The sequence below is a fragment of the Rana temporaria genome, chromosome 11, assembly GCF_905171775.1.
Source record: "Rana temporaria chromosome 11, aRanTem1.1, whole genome shotgun sequence".
NCBI classification, from domain to species: domain Eukaryota; kingdom Metazoa; phylum Chordata; class Amphibia; order Anura; family Ranidae; genus Rana; species Rana temporaria.
In genome coordinates this window covers 107,200,441-107,216,482 of record NC_053499.1, presented here as the reverse complement: position 1 = coordinate 107,216,482, position 16,042 = coordinate 107,200,441, and the positions used below count along the sequence as shown (strand labels likewise).

At 47.3% G+C, this 16,042-nt stretch overlaps 1 protein-coding gene across 1 annotated transcript in view; it reads right to left on the bottom strand.

Annotated features, from left to right (window-relative positions):
• Positions 1–16,042, bottom strand: part of SPTBN2 (spectrin beta, non-erythrocytic 2) — a 904,339-nt gene that overhangs the window by 96,507 nt on the left and 791,790 nt on the right.

Here is a 16,042-nt window from a genome sequence, read left to right as displayed (position 1 = left end):
ACCCGTTTGCAAAATTTTAGAACAAAATATAAAACTGTTTTTAAAATTCTGTCTTTTTGTCATGGTCTTACCCCTCTGCAGGCTTCTTTCATCTGACATGTGCTGGCGGCCATATTGGTTCCTGGGCTTCTTATAACTTACCACACCCTGCGGCTCCTCCTTCCCACTGGGAGGAGCTGGATGCCTTGCATATATATATAGGAGGTCTGTTGCTTCATTTCCCTGCTTGGTCCTCTTGTATTCACATGCTCCTGAGATTGTGCTGCTGCTTTTGGTTACCGACCCGGCTTCCACGGACTATCCTTCTGGCTCCCGATCCCTGGCTTCGTTCGGACTACCCTTCTGGCTCCTGATCCCTGGCTTTGTTCGGACTATCCTTCTGGCTCCTGATCCCTGGCTCCGGTGGAAGACTCTGCACTGTTTGATCATCCGTTTGGACTTTAACCTTGCTGTTTGGTTTTCAATAAAGCCTTCCTATTTCATTTATCTGTTGTTGTACGTCCGATTCATGCTTCCGTGACATTAGGACCAAGCCATGAATTCTGATGGTACAGGGCCACCTTCGCTACCCATGCTGGTTGCCAGACTGGATCAGCAGGATCACCTGCTGGGTCAGTTCGCTCAGGCGTTGCAAACCCTGCTTACACGCACGGCTCATCTCGCTCCCATTGCCGATAGGCCGGTTGTCGCTCCTGGGTCCGCTCCTACTGCCGCTCCGATTGTTGCGCCAGAGTCTACCCCGACACCTGTTGTTGCGCCTGCGGTGTCTCGGGGTAAGACCAGTTCTGCCCCCCTTCCGCAGCGCTTTGGGGGAGAGCCAACTCAGTGCCGAGGTTTCCTTAACCAAGTGGGTATTTATTTCGAGTTGCTGCCACATGCCTTTCCCACTGAGAGATCAAAGGTGGGCTTCTTGATCTCGCTGCTCTCGGACAAGGCCTTGGCCTGGGCAAGCCCCTTATGGGAGAACAACAATCCGGTGGTTGCCGAGTTTTCCGGTTTTGTTGCTTCTCTTCGGAAGGTATTCGATGTACCGGCTCGCTCTGCCTCTGCTGCGAAGCTCCTTATGTCCGTCAGACAGGGTTCACGATCGGTAGCCGAATATGCCATTGAGTTTCGTACCCTGGCAGCAAAGGTGGGCTGGAATAATGAGGCTCTGGTCGCTGCTTTCTCCCATGGTCTCTCGGATGCCTTGAAGGATGAGGTTGCGGCTAAGGACCTACCAGTGGAGCTCGAGGCTCTTATTTCTTTCCTGATTTTGATTGACACCAGACTCAGGGAGAGACCTTCCTTTAAGGAGAGCCTGCGGAGGTCTCCTAACAGATTGGCGCCTACGTTTGCTGTCCCACCCGTGCCTCCCTCTCCTCCTGGAGTTGACTTGCCTGGGGGTGAACCCATGCAGCTGGGGTTTTGCTCGCCTGTCCGAGGGGGAGAGGGCATTCCGGAGACGCGAGGGCCGATGCATGTACTGTGGTCTCGGTGGGCATTTTCGGTTGGCATGTCCAAACTGTCCGGGAAACGCTCGCACCAGAGATCCTGTCGGGGGCAGATCTTGGGTGGAGTCTCTTCGTCCCCGGTTTCCCGTGCTGATAAACCACTGATCACCGTTGTTCTCTCCTGGGTCGGGGGCTCGGTGACGACCCAGGCGTTGGTGGACTCTGGTGCTGGTGGATTTTTCATTGATAGTAAGTTCGCTGCCACCAACTCCATTCCTCTGCAGGCTCGAGTTTCCCCGCTGGTTCTCGAGGCGATAGACGGCAGACCCCTCCAGCCGTTGCACGTGACTCATGAGACCCTTCCAGTGGGGATAGCCATTGGGGCCGTTCACAGGGAGTCGGCCTGCCTTCAGGTCATTTCGTCTCCACACTACACGGTGGTCTTGGGGTACCCCTGGCTCCAGAAGCATAATCCGACTTTCGATTGGAGATCGGCCGAGATCCTCTCATGGTCACCACAGTGTGGGGCTAGTTGCATCCATGGGCCTGTCAAGTTGTTGTGTACCTCCTCGGACTCTGTGTTGCCTCCTGAATACGAGGGGTACCGGGATGTATTCGATAAGGTGCGCGCTGGGTTCCTACCCCCGCATTGCCCTTACGATTGTGCCATAGATTTACAACCTGGTGCCGTTCCTCCTCGTGGCAGGGTCTATCCACTGCCGGTTGCGGAGAATGAGGCCATGGAGGAGTACGTGAAGGAGGCGCTTTCCCGTGGTCACATTCGCAAATCCTCGTCCCCGGCAGGGGCTGGATTTTTCTTCGTGAAAAAGAAGGGCGGAGAGTTGAGGCCTTGCATCGACTATAGGGGCCTTAATCGCATCACGATCAAGAACGCATACCCGATACCCTTGATTTCCGAGTTGTTTGATCGCCTGAAAGGGGCCACGGTCTTTACCAAACTCGACCTGAGGGCGGCATATAACCTGGTAAGGATCAAGGCTGGTGACGAGTGGAAGACCGCATTCAACACCAGGACCGGTCATTATGAATCCTTGGTTATGCCCTTTGGGTTGTGCAATGCGCCCACAGTCTTTCAGGAATTCATCAACGATGTTTTCCGTGACCTGTTGCAGCAATGTGTGGTGGTCTATTTGGATGACATCTTGGTATATTCTGAATCCATGGAGGCCCACATTCTGGATGTCAAGCGAGTGTTGCAACGGTTACGAGAGAACAAGCTGTTCGGTAAGCTTGAGAAATGCGAATTTCACCGGTCCCAGGTAACCTTGTTAGGTTACATCATTTCCGCGGAGGGGTTCTCCATGGACCCTGAGAAGGTTTCGGCTGTCTTACAGTGGCCCCAGCCCAGTGGTCTTCGTTCCCTGCAGCGCTTTTTGGGCTTCGCCAATTATTATCGGAAGTTCATCAGGGACTTCTCCATGCTGGCCAAGCCTCTCACGGATCTGACCAGGAAGGGTTGTAATTCCCAGGTCTGGCCATCCGGGCTTTTGAGGCTCTAAAATCTGCCTTTTTTTGTCGGCTCCAATTCTGTCTCATCCCAACCCTGGGTTGCCCTTTGTTCTCGAGGTGGACGCGTCTGAGACGGGAGTAGGCACCCTTCTGTCTCAGCGTTGGACACCAGAGGGTCCTCTGCTTCCCTGTGGGTTTTACTCCCGGAAACTGTCTCCCGCGGAGTGCAACTACCAGATTGGTGACAGAGTTGTTGGCCATCGTGCAGGCTCTCAAAGAGTGGAGGCATTTGCTCGAGGGTTCGGTGGTTCCGGTTCTCATCCTGACGGACCACAAGAATCTGACTTACCTTTCTGAGGCCAAGAGATTGACTCCCCGTCAGGCCAGATGGGCTCTGTTCCTGTCACGTTTTAATTATGTGGTCTCCTACCTACCCGGTTCCAAGAAAGTCAGGGCGGATGCCTTATCACGTCAATACTCCGAGCTGTCCAGGGAGGAATCGATACAGACTTCGGTCATACCTCCTTTTTTTTCCCCAATAAAATGTTATTAAATATTTTTTGACATAGACTTGACATCAACATACACATTCTTACATTTATATATTTACATACATATAACACATACATGGTCTCCTTATAATCCCTTATGTAAGTTATTCTATGGTGGCCCTTATTTTTTTTAAAAAAGAAAGCAAGATACTTCATCCTCTACCGCTCCTTGTACCCCTCTATGTCATTCTCCCCAATTCACTTAGAGAGGGGAAGAAAACCTCTCTGGGATATGTACAAATAGGTGCGGCTAGGTTCCCGATACAGGTACTTATAGGGTGTATATATGTAGGGAGGGTGGAAGGAAGGGGAAGGGGGGGGGAGAGAGAGAAGAAAGAAAGAAAGAAAGAAAGAAAGAAAGAAAGAAAGAAAGAAAGAAAGAAAGAAAGAAAGAAAGAAAGAAAGAATTTTTTTTTTTTTTTTAAAACCCCACCCCATTTCTAATTGTGACTGAATTATCCCCTTAATCAAGGGCACACGACTGCACTAATTATTTAAATTATAATTTATATTTCTAAGTGATGGACTACCTACTAAAAGAAAAAGTGAATTTAATAGGCCTCATCCTCCCACTCTTCTCTCTCCAATTGAGAAGAGATCGTGGGATAAAGGGGAGGCCCGAAAAAAAAAGAAAAAAAAAAAAGAAAAGAAATTCGGTCATACCTCCTAATCAGATCCTGGCCGCCATTTGCACCAGCCTGACCTCTCCCCTTGGAGAGCAGATTTTGGCGGCCCAATCTGGTGCTCCCTCTGGGAGACCCAACGGCAGATGTTTTGTGCCTGAGGAGTTGCGCACTCGGTTGTTGCGAACCTACCATAACTCCAAGACCGCGGGGCATCCTGGAAAGAATCAGCTGTCCTGGGCGGTTTCACGTTTGTTCTGGTGGCCTTCTCTACGTTCTGACATCGCCGCATATGTAGCGGCATGCTCTGTTTGTGCCCAGAGTAAGTCCCCTCGGCACCTTCCGTTGGGCCTTCTGCAACCCATCGCCACTGGGGAGCGCCCATGGTCACACCTTGGGATGGACTTCATTGTGGACCTTCCTGCATCCCGAGGCCATACGGTCATTCTCATGATTGTGGATCGGTTTTCCAAAATGTGCCACTGTGTTCCTCTCAAGAAATTACCCTCTGCACAAGAGTTGGCCACGGTTTTCGCCAGGGAGGTCTTCCGGTTGCACGGTTTGCCCAAGGTGATCGTGTCGGATCGGGGAAGTCAGTTTGTGTCCAGGTTCTGGCGCGCCTTTTGCTCCCAGTTGGGGATTCAACTCCTTCTCCTCGGCCTACCACCCTCAGTCCAATGGGGCCGCAGAACGGTCCAATCAGGCCCTGGAGCAATTCCTTCGTTGCTATGTCTCCGATCATCAAGACAATTGGGTTGACCTTCTGCCATGGGCTGAGTTTGCCAGGAACACGGCGGTGAACTCTTCCTCTGGGACGTCTTCCTTCATGGCCAATTTTGGGTTCCAACCTGCCGTGTTACCGGAGTCATTCTCTCCCCAGGATATTCCGGCTGTGGAGGATCACCTTTCCGCTCTACGTGCTTCTTGGGTACAGATCCAGAGGTCCCTTGAGGTCTCTGCGCAGCGCCAGAAACTCCAGGCTGATCGCAGACAGGCGCCTGCTCCTTCCTACCAGGTCAGAGACCGCGTATGGTTGTCCACTCGCAACCTCAACCTTCGAGTGCCCACTCCCAAGCTGGCTCCTCGCTTTGTTGGTCCCTTCCGAGTGCTTCGCAGGGTAAACCCGGTTGCCTATGCCCTTGCGCTCCCACCTGGTATGCGGGTCTCCAATGTGTTTCGCGTTTCCCTGTTGAAACCACTGGTGTTTCAATAAAGCCTTCCTATTTCATTTATCTGTTGTACGTCTGATTCATGCTTCCGTGACACTTTAACAAAAAATTAAAACCACAGAGGTAATTAAATACCACCAAAAGACAGCTCTATATAAATGATGAAAAATAATGAACAAATTATAAAAAAATCATTTGGGTACAGTGTTGTATGACCGCGCAATTGTCATTGAAAGAGTGAGAGCGCTGAAGGTTGAAAATTGGTCTGGGCAGGAGGGAGGTTTAAGTGCCCAGTAAGCAAGTGGTTAAACTAATACTTTGTTGAAGCACCTTTTAATTGTATTACAGCACTCAGTCTATTTGGGTATGATCATCAGCATTGCACATCTTGACTTGGCAATATTTGCCCACTCTCCTTTGCCAAAACACTCCAAATTTGTCAGATTGCAAGGGCATCTCCTGTCCACAGCCCTCTTCAGATCACCCAGCAGATTTTCAATCAAATTCAGGTTTGGGCCATTCCAAAATTTGAATCTTCTTCTGGTGAAGCCAATCCTTTGATTTGTATGTACGCTTTGGGTCGTTTTCATGCTGAAAGATGAAGTTCCTCTTCATGTTGCACTTTCCAGCAGCCTGAAAGTTTTTTTGCCAATATTGACTGGTATTTGGAACGGTTCATAATTCCCTCTACCTTTAACTAAGGCCCCTGTTCCAGCTGAAGAAAAACAGCCCCAAAGCATGATGCTGCCACCACCATGCTTCACAGTGGGGATGGTGTTCTTTTGAAGATGTGCAGTGTTGCTTTTGCGTCAAACATATCTTTTGGCATTATGGCCAAAAAGTTCAACCTTGGTTTCATTCAACCTTGGTTTCATCCAACCACAGCACATTTTCCCACGTGCTTTTGCAAAATTTAGGGCTTGAAAGTTTTTCTACATAATAAAATGCTTCCGTCTTGACACTCTACCTCATAGCCCAGACATATGAAGAACCACATTATCCCCCCCCCCCAAAAAAAGATTTCAGTTTGTTTAAATGAGTTGTACAGTTTATAGGTCACAAAGGTGGGAACAGTTCTGAAATAAATGTATCTGACATTTTATTTTTACATCACAGAAACCTGACATTTTAACAGGGGTATGTAGACTTTTTATATCCATTGTATACTCACACACTTTTTTTTATGCATTGTATGAATATCAGAATTCAGATCTGAAAGGAAACAAAATACACTATATTACCAAAAGTATTGGGATGTCTGCCTTTGCATGCACATGAACTTTAATGGCATCCCAGTCTTAGTACGTAGGGTTCAATATTGAGTTAGCACACCCTTTGCAGCTATAACCGCTACAACTCTTCAGGGAAGGCTATCCAAATGGTTTAGAGTGTGTCTATGGGAATGGTTAACCATTCTCCCAGAAGCACATTTGTGAGCTCAGGCACGGAAATGGACAAGGCCTGGCATGCAGTCTCTGCTCTAATTCATCCCAAAGGTGTTTTATCTGGTTCAGGTCAGGACTTAGGACTGGTCAAGGCCAGTCAAGATCCTTCACCCCAAACTCGCTCATCCACACTATATTAACAAAAGTATTGGGTCGCCCCTCCAATACATTTGGTGGAGGGGGGATTATGATGTTGGGTTGTTTTTCAGGGGCTGGGCTTGGTCTCTTCGTTTTAGTGAAGGGAACTCTTAAGGCATCAGCATACCAAGACATTTTGGACAATTTCATGCTTCCAACTTTGTGGGAACAGTTTGGGAATGGCCCCTTCCTGTTCCAACATGACTGCGCACCAGTGCACAAAGCAAGGTTCATAAAGACATGGATGAGAGTTTTGGGTGGAAGAACTTGACTGGACAGCACAGAGTCCTGACCTCAACCCGATAGAACTTTGGGATGAATTTGAGTGGAGACTTCAAGCGAGGCCTTCTTGTCCAACATTAGTGCCTGACCTCACAAATGCACTTCTGGAAGAATGGTCATTCCCATAGACACTCCTAAACCTTGTGGACAGCCTTCCCAGAAGATTTGAAGCTGTTATGGCTGCAAACACTATATTGAACCCTACGGACTAAGCCTGGAATGCCATTAAAGTTCATATGTGTGTGAAGGTAGGCGTCCCAATAAATTTGGTTAAATAGAGATATAACAAAATGGAAGCTGCAGTTGCTTAGTTTGAAATATGCAAATATTGGAACGGTCATCCTGATTCTGGTTTTACTACCTAGCGAGTCACTAACCTAAAAATAGGTATTCAGCTAAAGTATATGTAAACATTGAACTTGCTTTAAATACATAATTAAAAATGGATATATCTGTTTGATAAAGTGACAAAATTATCTTCTAAACCTTCTAGAAATCAGGTTATGTCACATGAAATGTGAACTCGGGATCAACTCAAACAGTGTCTGAGTGTAACACCACTGCTCCTCCATAGATGCGGTACAGTGAGTGCCAACATTCTAGGACAGAGGATGTTTTGTCAGGATTACCAAGTGATCCATGGCTTTTAAATTGAAAAAACAAAACAAAAACAATTATATAAATGCTCTGACTCCTTATACAATACTGTATGTGAAATAACGAGACTTTTGCTCTCATTTTGAATCTCTTTTTAAAGGTCCATAGAGGGGCGCATAAATGAAATATTTAAGATACACTATATTACGAAAAGTATTGGGACACCTACCTTTACGTGCACATGAACTTTAATGGCATCCCAGTCTTAGTCCGTAGATTTCACCATTGCGTTGGCCCACCATTTGCAGCGATAACTGCTTCAACTCTTCTGGGAAGGCTGTCCACAAGGTTTAGGAGTGTGTCTATGGGAAGGTTTGACCATTTTTCCAGAAGCGCATTTGTGAGGTCAGGCACTGATGTGGTCAAAAAGTCCTGGCTCGTAGTCTCCGCTCTAATTCATCCCAAGGGTTTTCTATTGGGTTGAGGTCAGAATCTTATGTGCAGGCCAGTCAAGTTCCTCCACCGCAAACTCGCTCATCCATGTCTTTTTGGACCTTGTTTGTGCACAAATGCATCCAAGATAGAACCAGGAGCGGTTTGGAAGAAACAGGACAAATGCCCAAATCTGAACCCAAAGAGGCGAAGTTCCCAACAGGACAGGGGAACCAACGACCCAGAAAAGGTCATAAAAGATTAATTTGATGATCAGAGCAGTATAAAAAATCACTGCCAAGGGACAGACTACCTGGAAGGACATCAAGTTGCACTAGCAGTCACTTAACAGCCAACAGATTAGGGTAAGCAGATAAAACAATCATGCAAGATTATTATCTAGCACAATACCCCAAAGGGGTATTAAAAAAAAAAAAAAAAAAACTTTCTGCGGCCGATTCCATTCCTTGTACAAGATTTTGTCAGATATGGAACACAAGGAAACACTTTTGCGGTGCGGGCCGGCTTGCGGAACCCAAAAGGGACCGGCATCTCTGACGACTCCGCCGAATCCTCAAGTTTTTGAGTATCCCCGCAGCGCTGTGATAAGAGCTCCAACAAGCGCCTTATACGCTGACCCTGATGCAGAGTCATCCTCACTGTCCGTGTGGGCTAGGCCTGCATCTTCGGACATAACGGAAACAGGGCCGGACGCAGTAGCAGGGCAAGATTTCGCGTCAGAGACATCCCCAGAAGAAGGCGGGGGAGGGGCTTTTTACCCCCCTCTGGCCACTCGCCGCTTTGATCCTGGCAACAAACGCCTCAAGGACTGCCGTCACTAGCATCCATGGAGGCCGCAGGAACAGGGGCACTAAGGGTTAACTCCGGCATGTCTGGGGGAGAAGCCTCCGGTTCGGACGCATGTGGACCCACTCCAATGCCACCATTTGTACTGCAAGGCAAGACCCCACAGGCCACCCTCCCGGCCGCAACAGAGAGCAGGGCCCCCCCCCCCCCAGAGGACTCACCACCCGACCAGGCTGTAGTGCTGCTGTGTAAGCTTAGGAACGCTGTCCGTGCTGTTGCCATCCCTCAGGAAGTGTGCTGGAGCCGTTCGCGCCGTTATTTCGGTCACTAGAGGCAAAAACCCCTTCCAAAATGGCTGCGACATGCAAAAAACGCATGCGAGCTACAAGAAAATGGTCGCAGATCGTCAATAAAGGCGGGCCGTCACCGGCAAAATGGCGGCCGAGGACATTGTAAAAACAACACGTGACAATACACAGTAAAAAAAAAGGCAAAACATACAGGACCCCCCCCCGCACACACGGGATCAATAAAAGGCACCACAGCACCCCCGACAGCAGCCGCAGCCCCAGGACGAGCTCCCACCTCACGGCCGACCACCCAGAATGCGGGGAAGGAGGGAGAGGAAGGGAGGAGAGGAAGGGGTGCTACTTACCCGTCCTGCGACCACGGCTGGAGGCATCCCAGACAGAACCAACGTCAGCGCAGTTACGGCATGGCTGTCGGCCCGGCACACTGTGACACGGCCATAGAGACCGGTCATATGTGTGCCCTTGGAGCGTATAGCTCACCGGCCACCCCTGGAGCAATGGGGCATGTCGTGGCGGCCCAGCGCGTAGCTAAAGGCCGGCACACGCTCGATGGCCGAGCATGGGGGGGACTTACAGGATCGAGAAACCAGCCTGTCACCCAGTCGGCAGTTGATTGTAGATCCCAGGATCCAAAAATGCAGGAAAAAGAAAAGCGAAAAAAATCTTCAGAGCACATGGGCCCAGAGGAGCCATGTCATCTCCTTTCACTAGGCAGAAAAAACTTGGGCTGCATGAGGTAGAGAGGGGGATGTACCCGGGGGGACTCGTCCCCTGGGAGGTACTGTACTGTGAGAAGTGTTTTTAACACTTAAAGTGCTGTTTCTGCCTAGTCAATCTCTAAAAGGAAGGATAATACCCTATAGTCAATGGTAAGAAGCACTAGGGTGGCCATAAGGTCCAATTGCTGTCAACAACTACCAGTGTCCTTGCAGGACACAGAGGGATCAGAACATGGTCCCAACTAAAGTAGAAGGTTCCTCTGGAGAGATAAAATACTGGGATAACTCCCAAGGGCAAGTTCTACCAAGACCGTAACAGAGAGCTCCTAGAGAGCAGAGAACCAGAGAGGTCAGAATAGACGACAGGAAATATTCTGCAGGGCAGCTGAAATTGATGTGGTCTTCAAATTGTTCTAGACAAAGGTTTGAAAATACGTTCCTCCTAGGACCTTGAACAGGTTTTCTACGTTTATAGACGTCCAAAAGTTTATCCATAAGCTCAATATTCAAAGACACTTTCTGAATCCTCCTAAAGCAGTGTCCACTATTCCACATTACAAGACACCAATGTACATATCAGGTTGGCTAATCCTTCCCCGTTTAACCCTCCCGGCTTTATGGCATTATCCATCAATGTTTTTCGCAACTTGGTTTTACAAGATTTGGAGAAGTTGCCCAGAAAAAAGATACACACAAATCTTAAAATGAAAGTAGGATTAAAGCAGCTTTGTGAACAGAAAGATTTAATCATTGTCCAGCCGACAAGGGTGGTGCCATGGTCGTGCTGGACAAAGTTGATTACGTCAAAGAAATGTGAATCTGAGTGATTCTGAGACAAACTTCGGTTTACACAAACCCCACTCTTCGATACAGAAAGGCCCTTGTGGAGTTGGTGGCTGAGGGTTTTTCTCTGATGATCCTAGATAAAAAGGAAAGGAGTTTTCTTGTGCCTGTGGCACCTAGGATTCCGGCCATCTACTATCTCCCCAAGGTCCACAAGGACCCGCTCAATCCCCCCGGCAGTCCTATAGTCGGTGGGATTGACTCGGTCACCGCGAGGATAGGGAAATATGTAGATTTCCATCTTGAACCGTTGGTCAGACTTGTGCCTTCATATTTGAAGGACACAGGGGACACTATCAGACTGTTACAATCGGTCAACTTCCAGGAAGGTACGATTTTAGTTACGGCAGATGTTGCTGCACTTTACACGTGCATACCCCATGAGTTAGGCAAAGTGGTACTCTGAGATGGATAGTAGTCAACTGCCCTCAAAACCTATTATTCAGCGCAACTTTATCATGCAGCTCCTCAGGTTCGCAACCACACACAACTATTCTGGTTTCAGAATAGTTTCTATTTACAGACGAGGGGTGTGGCCATGGGGGCTAAAATTTGCCCCCAGTTTGGCAACCTGTTTATGGCCAAATGGGAGGAGGATGTCGTCTATGCCCACAAGAGGCCCGAGTTGGTCCTGTGGGCCAGATATATAGACGACATCCTCTCCTATGGAAAGGTGACCAGGAATCCTTGAATGAATTTCATGTCTTCACTCAATTCCAAACAACAGGGGTATACGGCTGAGCCATGAGGCTAGCTGTACATCTATTCCATTTCCCTGGACCTTGAAATTAAGGCAGTAGATAATCAGTTGGAGTTTACAACCTACTTCAAAACCAACTGACCGTAATGGATACATCCCTGGGAAAGCTGCCACCATCCCCAGTGGCTTAAGTCCGTACCACGTAGTCAGTTTCTCTGATTGCGGAGAAAACTGTACTAGAGTTGGGGACTTTGCTACTCAGGCGGCTATCCTAAAAGATAGATTTGTTGAAAAGGGCTATCCAGCCAAAGATCTGAATGCTGAAAATCAATCGGAATTCATTATTACAGGCGGGTCCAAAAAAGATCAAAGATGATAAATTTAGATGGTCCTTTTTTACCACGTATCAAGTCAATCTTAACAAGTCAAAGTAATTCTTAAAAGACATTGGGGTGTCCTTCGGAGTGATAGGTTCCTCGGACTGGCATTGCCAGAACAAGCTGGTATCATTTTTAGGGGTGCTAGGTCTATTCAGGGCCAGATTGCGCCTAACATCATAGACCCCCCCCCCCCCAAACAGGTCTCCTTTTTTCAAGACTGCAAAGCCTATTTTCCTTGTCGCAAGTGTAATGTCTTTTTGCACAATATCAGTGGTAGACGTAAAAGTGAGACGTTTCTGTCAACAGTCACACTACGGGTATACAAAATGAAGCATTTTACACATGCGTAACACAATACATTGGCTACCTTCTGACTTGTCCGTGCAAAAGACAATACGTTCGGCGCACAATCAGGACCTTACAATCAGGGTGAACAAACATATATCCAACATCAAGAGCGGCAAGACCCAACCACAGCGTTCCTCGCCATATTTACAAAATCATGATCGTGACCCTACAGGGACACAATGTTTGGTGATAGACCAATTTGTTTCACATTGGATGGGAGAGGTCACGTATACGAGGAGTATCCCGCCTTGAAACTTATTGGATCTATGAACTCCGCTACCTAGTCGCCATTCAGTATGAATGTGGCGTGGGATATAAAATCATTAATTTGGCTTAGTTTCTCTCCCCCCCCCGCATTACTCTACCAGTCGCCCCCCATCCATCTAACTCTCAGCCCTCTAGTCCTAGGGCTTATGTAGTTATTGAGATTTGATTATTCTTTATTTGATTAATGTGTATCTTGTTTTTATTTATTATTTTTTATCCATTGTATCATTGTATATATTGGCTTTCATCATGCCAGTACCAATCATGGTTAGTTTCATATTATATAATTTGGGGTTCTCTACACATGGGGATTGTGTGATCTCGTTTTTCTCCACAAGATGGCGTTGACGTTATCACCTATCACCACGTCGAGACATCTATGTTGAGCCTATTGTGGGCTCAGTGTGCTGCACATGCATTGTATTTAGAGCTTCCCCTCGTTTCTGGCTGTGTGGCTGCGTGACGTCAGGTGTACGTCGTGACGCGGTTCCGTTTGTGCATGCCCGGAGATGTGTATGGGCATCACCGTTTCATTGGCCGCGATGTGACATGCAATGTCCGCCTGTTCAGTGCAGACATGTCTGTTCCAGGTGCGCCTCAGCGTCATTTCAGATCTGCCCATTATTTCATGGGGCGATACCTGAACCACTGAGTTTCTGGGAAATGACCTTGGGTGCAGACAGCATATGTCCTATTGGACATTGTGGCTCATGTTCCGCCAATGGGGAGAGAGGAGTGGACATGTGGGTGTCCAATTACTGCTGGCCTCCCCTCCCGATTTTCACTGGCTTTGAATTTTCAATTGGTCACTGTTGAGTTCACTTCTGGTAAGTCATATGGGTGTCATTACTGACCTGGGAAGTCCAGTGAATTCAGAGTCTCCCTCCAATTCAGGACATCTTCTAAAAGAGTTGTCAGCTGCTATCTGTTTGGTCTGACTTGCCATTGGGATTTCATACGCTCTAATGATCTGCCTAACAAGTAGATCCACTGGTTCCGGTAAGAGTATTCTCCTTCACTCCTTTGCAAGAAGGTTCATGTGATGACCCATATTGCTACACGTCTGGTTTCACCATCTCATTCTATGGCTTTTTGAATGGACCTTTTATGTGGACTTATTTATTTATATTCACTTTGGTTGCACTTTGAGGCCAACCTCGCCACGTATGATTTGGTCTCTCTTAATTCTAGCGCTACATTTCCTATTACAGTCTTCAAATAATTGGACTATAGGCTAAAGGGGGTATCATGAACGCCCAAAAGCCAAGGAACTACACCTTCACGCCAGAGGAATCAGGAGATCACCAGCTTTTAGACCTACAGTCTGAGTTTTATTCAGAGGATCTCCAAGTATGGAATGCAAAGGCAAAAAAAAACACATACTGTGACCAACTAAGGCATTGCTAATGACAGTGCCAAGAGCTGTCCATCAAGACTATGGGGGTAGATATACTTAAGCTGAATAGTGCAAAATTTGGAGAAGCTGTGCATAGAAACCAATCAGCTTTCAGTTTATTTTTGTCAAAGCTTAATTGAACGGAAACTAGAAAATGATTGGCTACCATGCACAGTTGCAAATCAACCCCAATTTCCTTCAAATGGAAGATGAATGAGCTGTTCCATGGACAACGGACAACTCATCAGACCTATCCCAGCAGTGGTAGTTTTTTCCCCGTCAGCCACAAAGTTGAGTATACCTTACATTCTGGTGGTTAATATGAAGCACGGGAGCATCCACTGTGGACACAGAACACCTATTAGAATCTCTTCTCAAAAAGGGGAAATACTTTGGCCCAGGACTTGTCAGGATGTTTTCAGTGCGTAGAGGAAGCCCTCAAACAGCATTTGTCGCGGACAAGCCTTTGCAGCCACAGAAGCTCTAAAACACCCAAAGTCTACAAAAGCAGGCTGATCCTGCAAAGGCAGGGTGATATGTGCTACAATAGGAAGGTTTGAAACTGCACATCTGAGTCCTTTCCGAATTGTTGGGATTCTGAAGCAGAAATGAAAATAGGGCTGCGGACTCAGTTTGGCTCACAGAAAGGTCAGAGGCCAAATCCCTTCAGGCAAGCTTAGACCAAATATGGAACAAAAGATCTAGTACCTGGCAAAAACATCTAGGAAGTCGTTTGTGGACTTTCAGGAAGCCTCAGGCCCCTCCCGACAGAGCTAAAATTGACTAAGCAGACGAAGCACCCAATAATAATAATAATATTACTCCCAGGTTCCAGTAATTACTTCCATATGGAGATACCAGGAAAACACTGCTAGAACCATTAGGGGAGTATAGGCCAAAGTCACCCTTAGCAGCTGGACTATCCTAGGTGTCTCTTTAAGGCGTGTTATGCCTTGTGATGGTCAGCAACTAGGCTTAATGTGAGGCAAGGCCTCAAGTGCTCACAAATCCAGGCAGCTGAAGGTTTTTTACAGTGGGAGATGACAAAGTCATTATTGGCAGGCAAAAGAACAGGAGCTCCACTTGGTGCTTCAGTAGGAGAAACAGCAGGATGGTGCTTCCACTAGAGCAAGGATCCTCAAACTACGGCCCTCCAGCTGTTGCAGAACTACACATCCCATGAGGCATTGCAAGACTCTGACATTCACAGACATGACTAGGCATGATGGGAATTGTAGTTCCTGAACAACTGGAGGGCCGTAGTTTGAAGACCCATGCACTAGAGGAACAAAATCCTGTCAGAATATTCCCAATCAGCATACATCGCCTGTTCCAGCAGAGGGTGTAGGGGGAAATCTTCACGGCGGGTTCCTGTCACTTGGACCTTGAAGGACTGGGTACCCTTTCATGTTTAGGGTCCACACCTTTGGACCTGTACAGTACCCTACAGGAAATGCCTTAGTGCTGCAGTGTCCAGGATTTCCACTCTGCAGGGTCCAGCACCTGGAGGTTGCTTACAGGCAAAACCTTGCAGGATCTCGAGTCTTCTTTGGGAGGCTCGGGGGTACCATTTATCCAAGCATAAAAGGCTGTGTCAAATGAATCCGATCGATCAATCCCTTGATTCATTTTTGGAACCGTTTGTGGGAATAGAGACCTGGAGCTCAACACACACCGTGCCATTTACCTTGCAGACACTGGTAAAAAACTGATGTGCTTCCTGTATGGGAGGGGTTAGATATGGGATCACTTCCTGTCTAAAGAAGTTTGGTCTACCAGTGTCCATCCACCTGGAGATGGAGCATAATACAGCAGGTAATGAATATTAGTCTGACTCTGTGTCCCATGATGTATGAAAAAGAAAACAAAGTCCTCACGTTATGAAGGAAGTGTTTACAGGGGCTAGCTTAAAGCCCAACTGCAAGTTTACTGTGAATTTCAATAGTTTGTTTGGACCAAGATGGTCCAAACAAACCATTTCCTTCACTAACACTTACTACATTTAAGTGTCCTTCATTGAAAGATAAGGATAGTTTGTTTAAAATGGTAAAAAATAAATAAAAATCAGTTCAGTTTAAAAATAAATAAATTAATTAAAACTAAAACCAAATTGACCTAAAACTACTAGTTC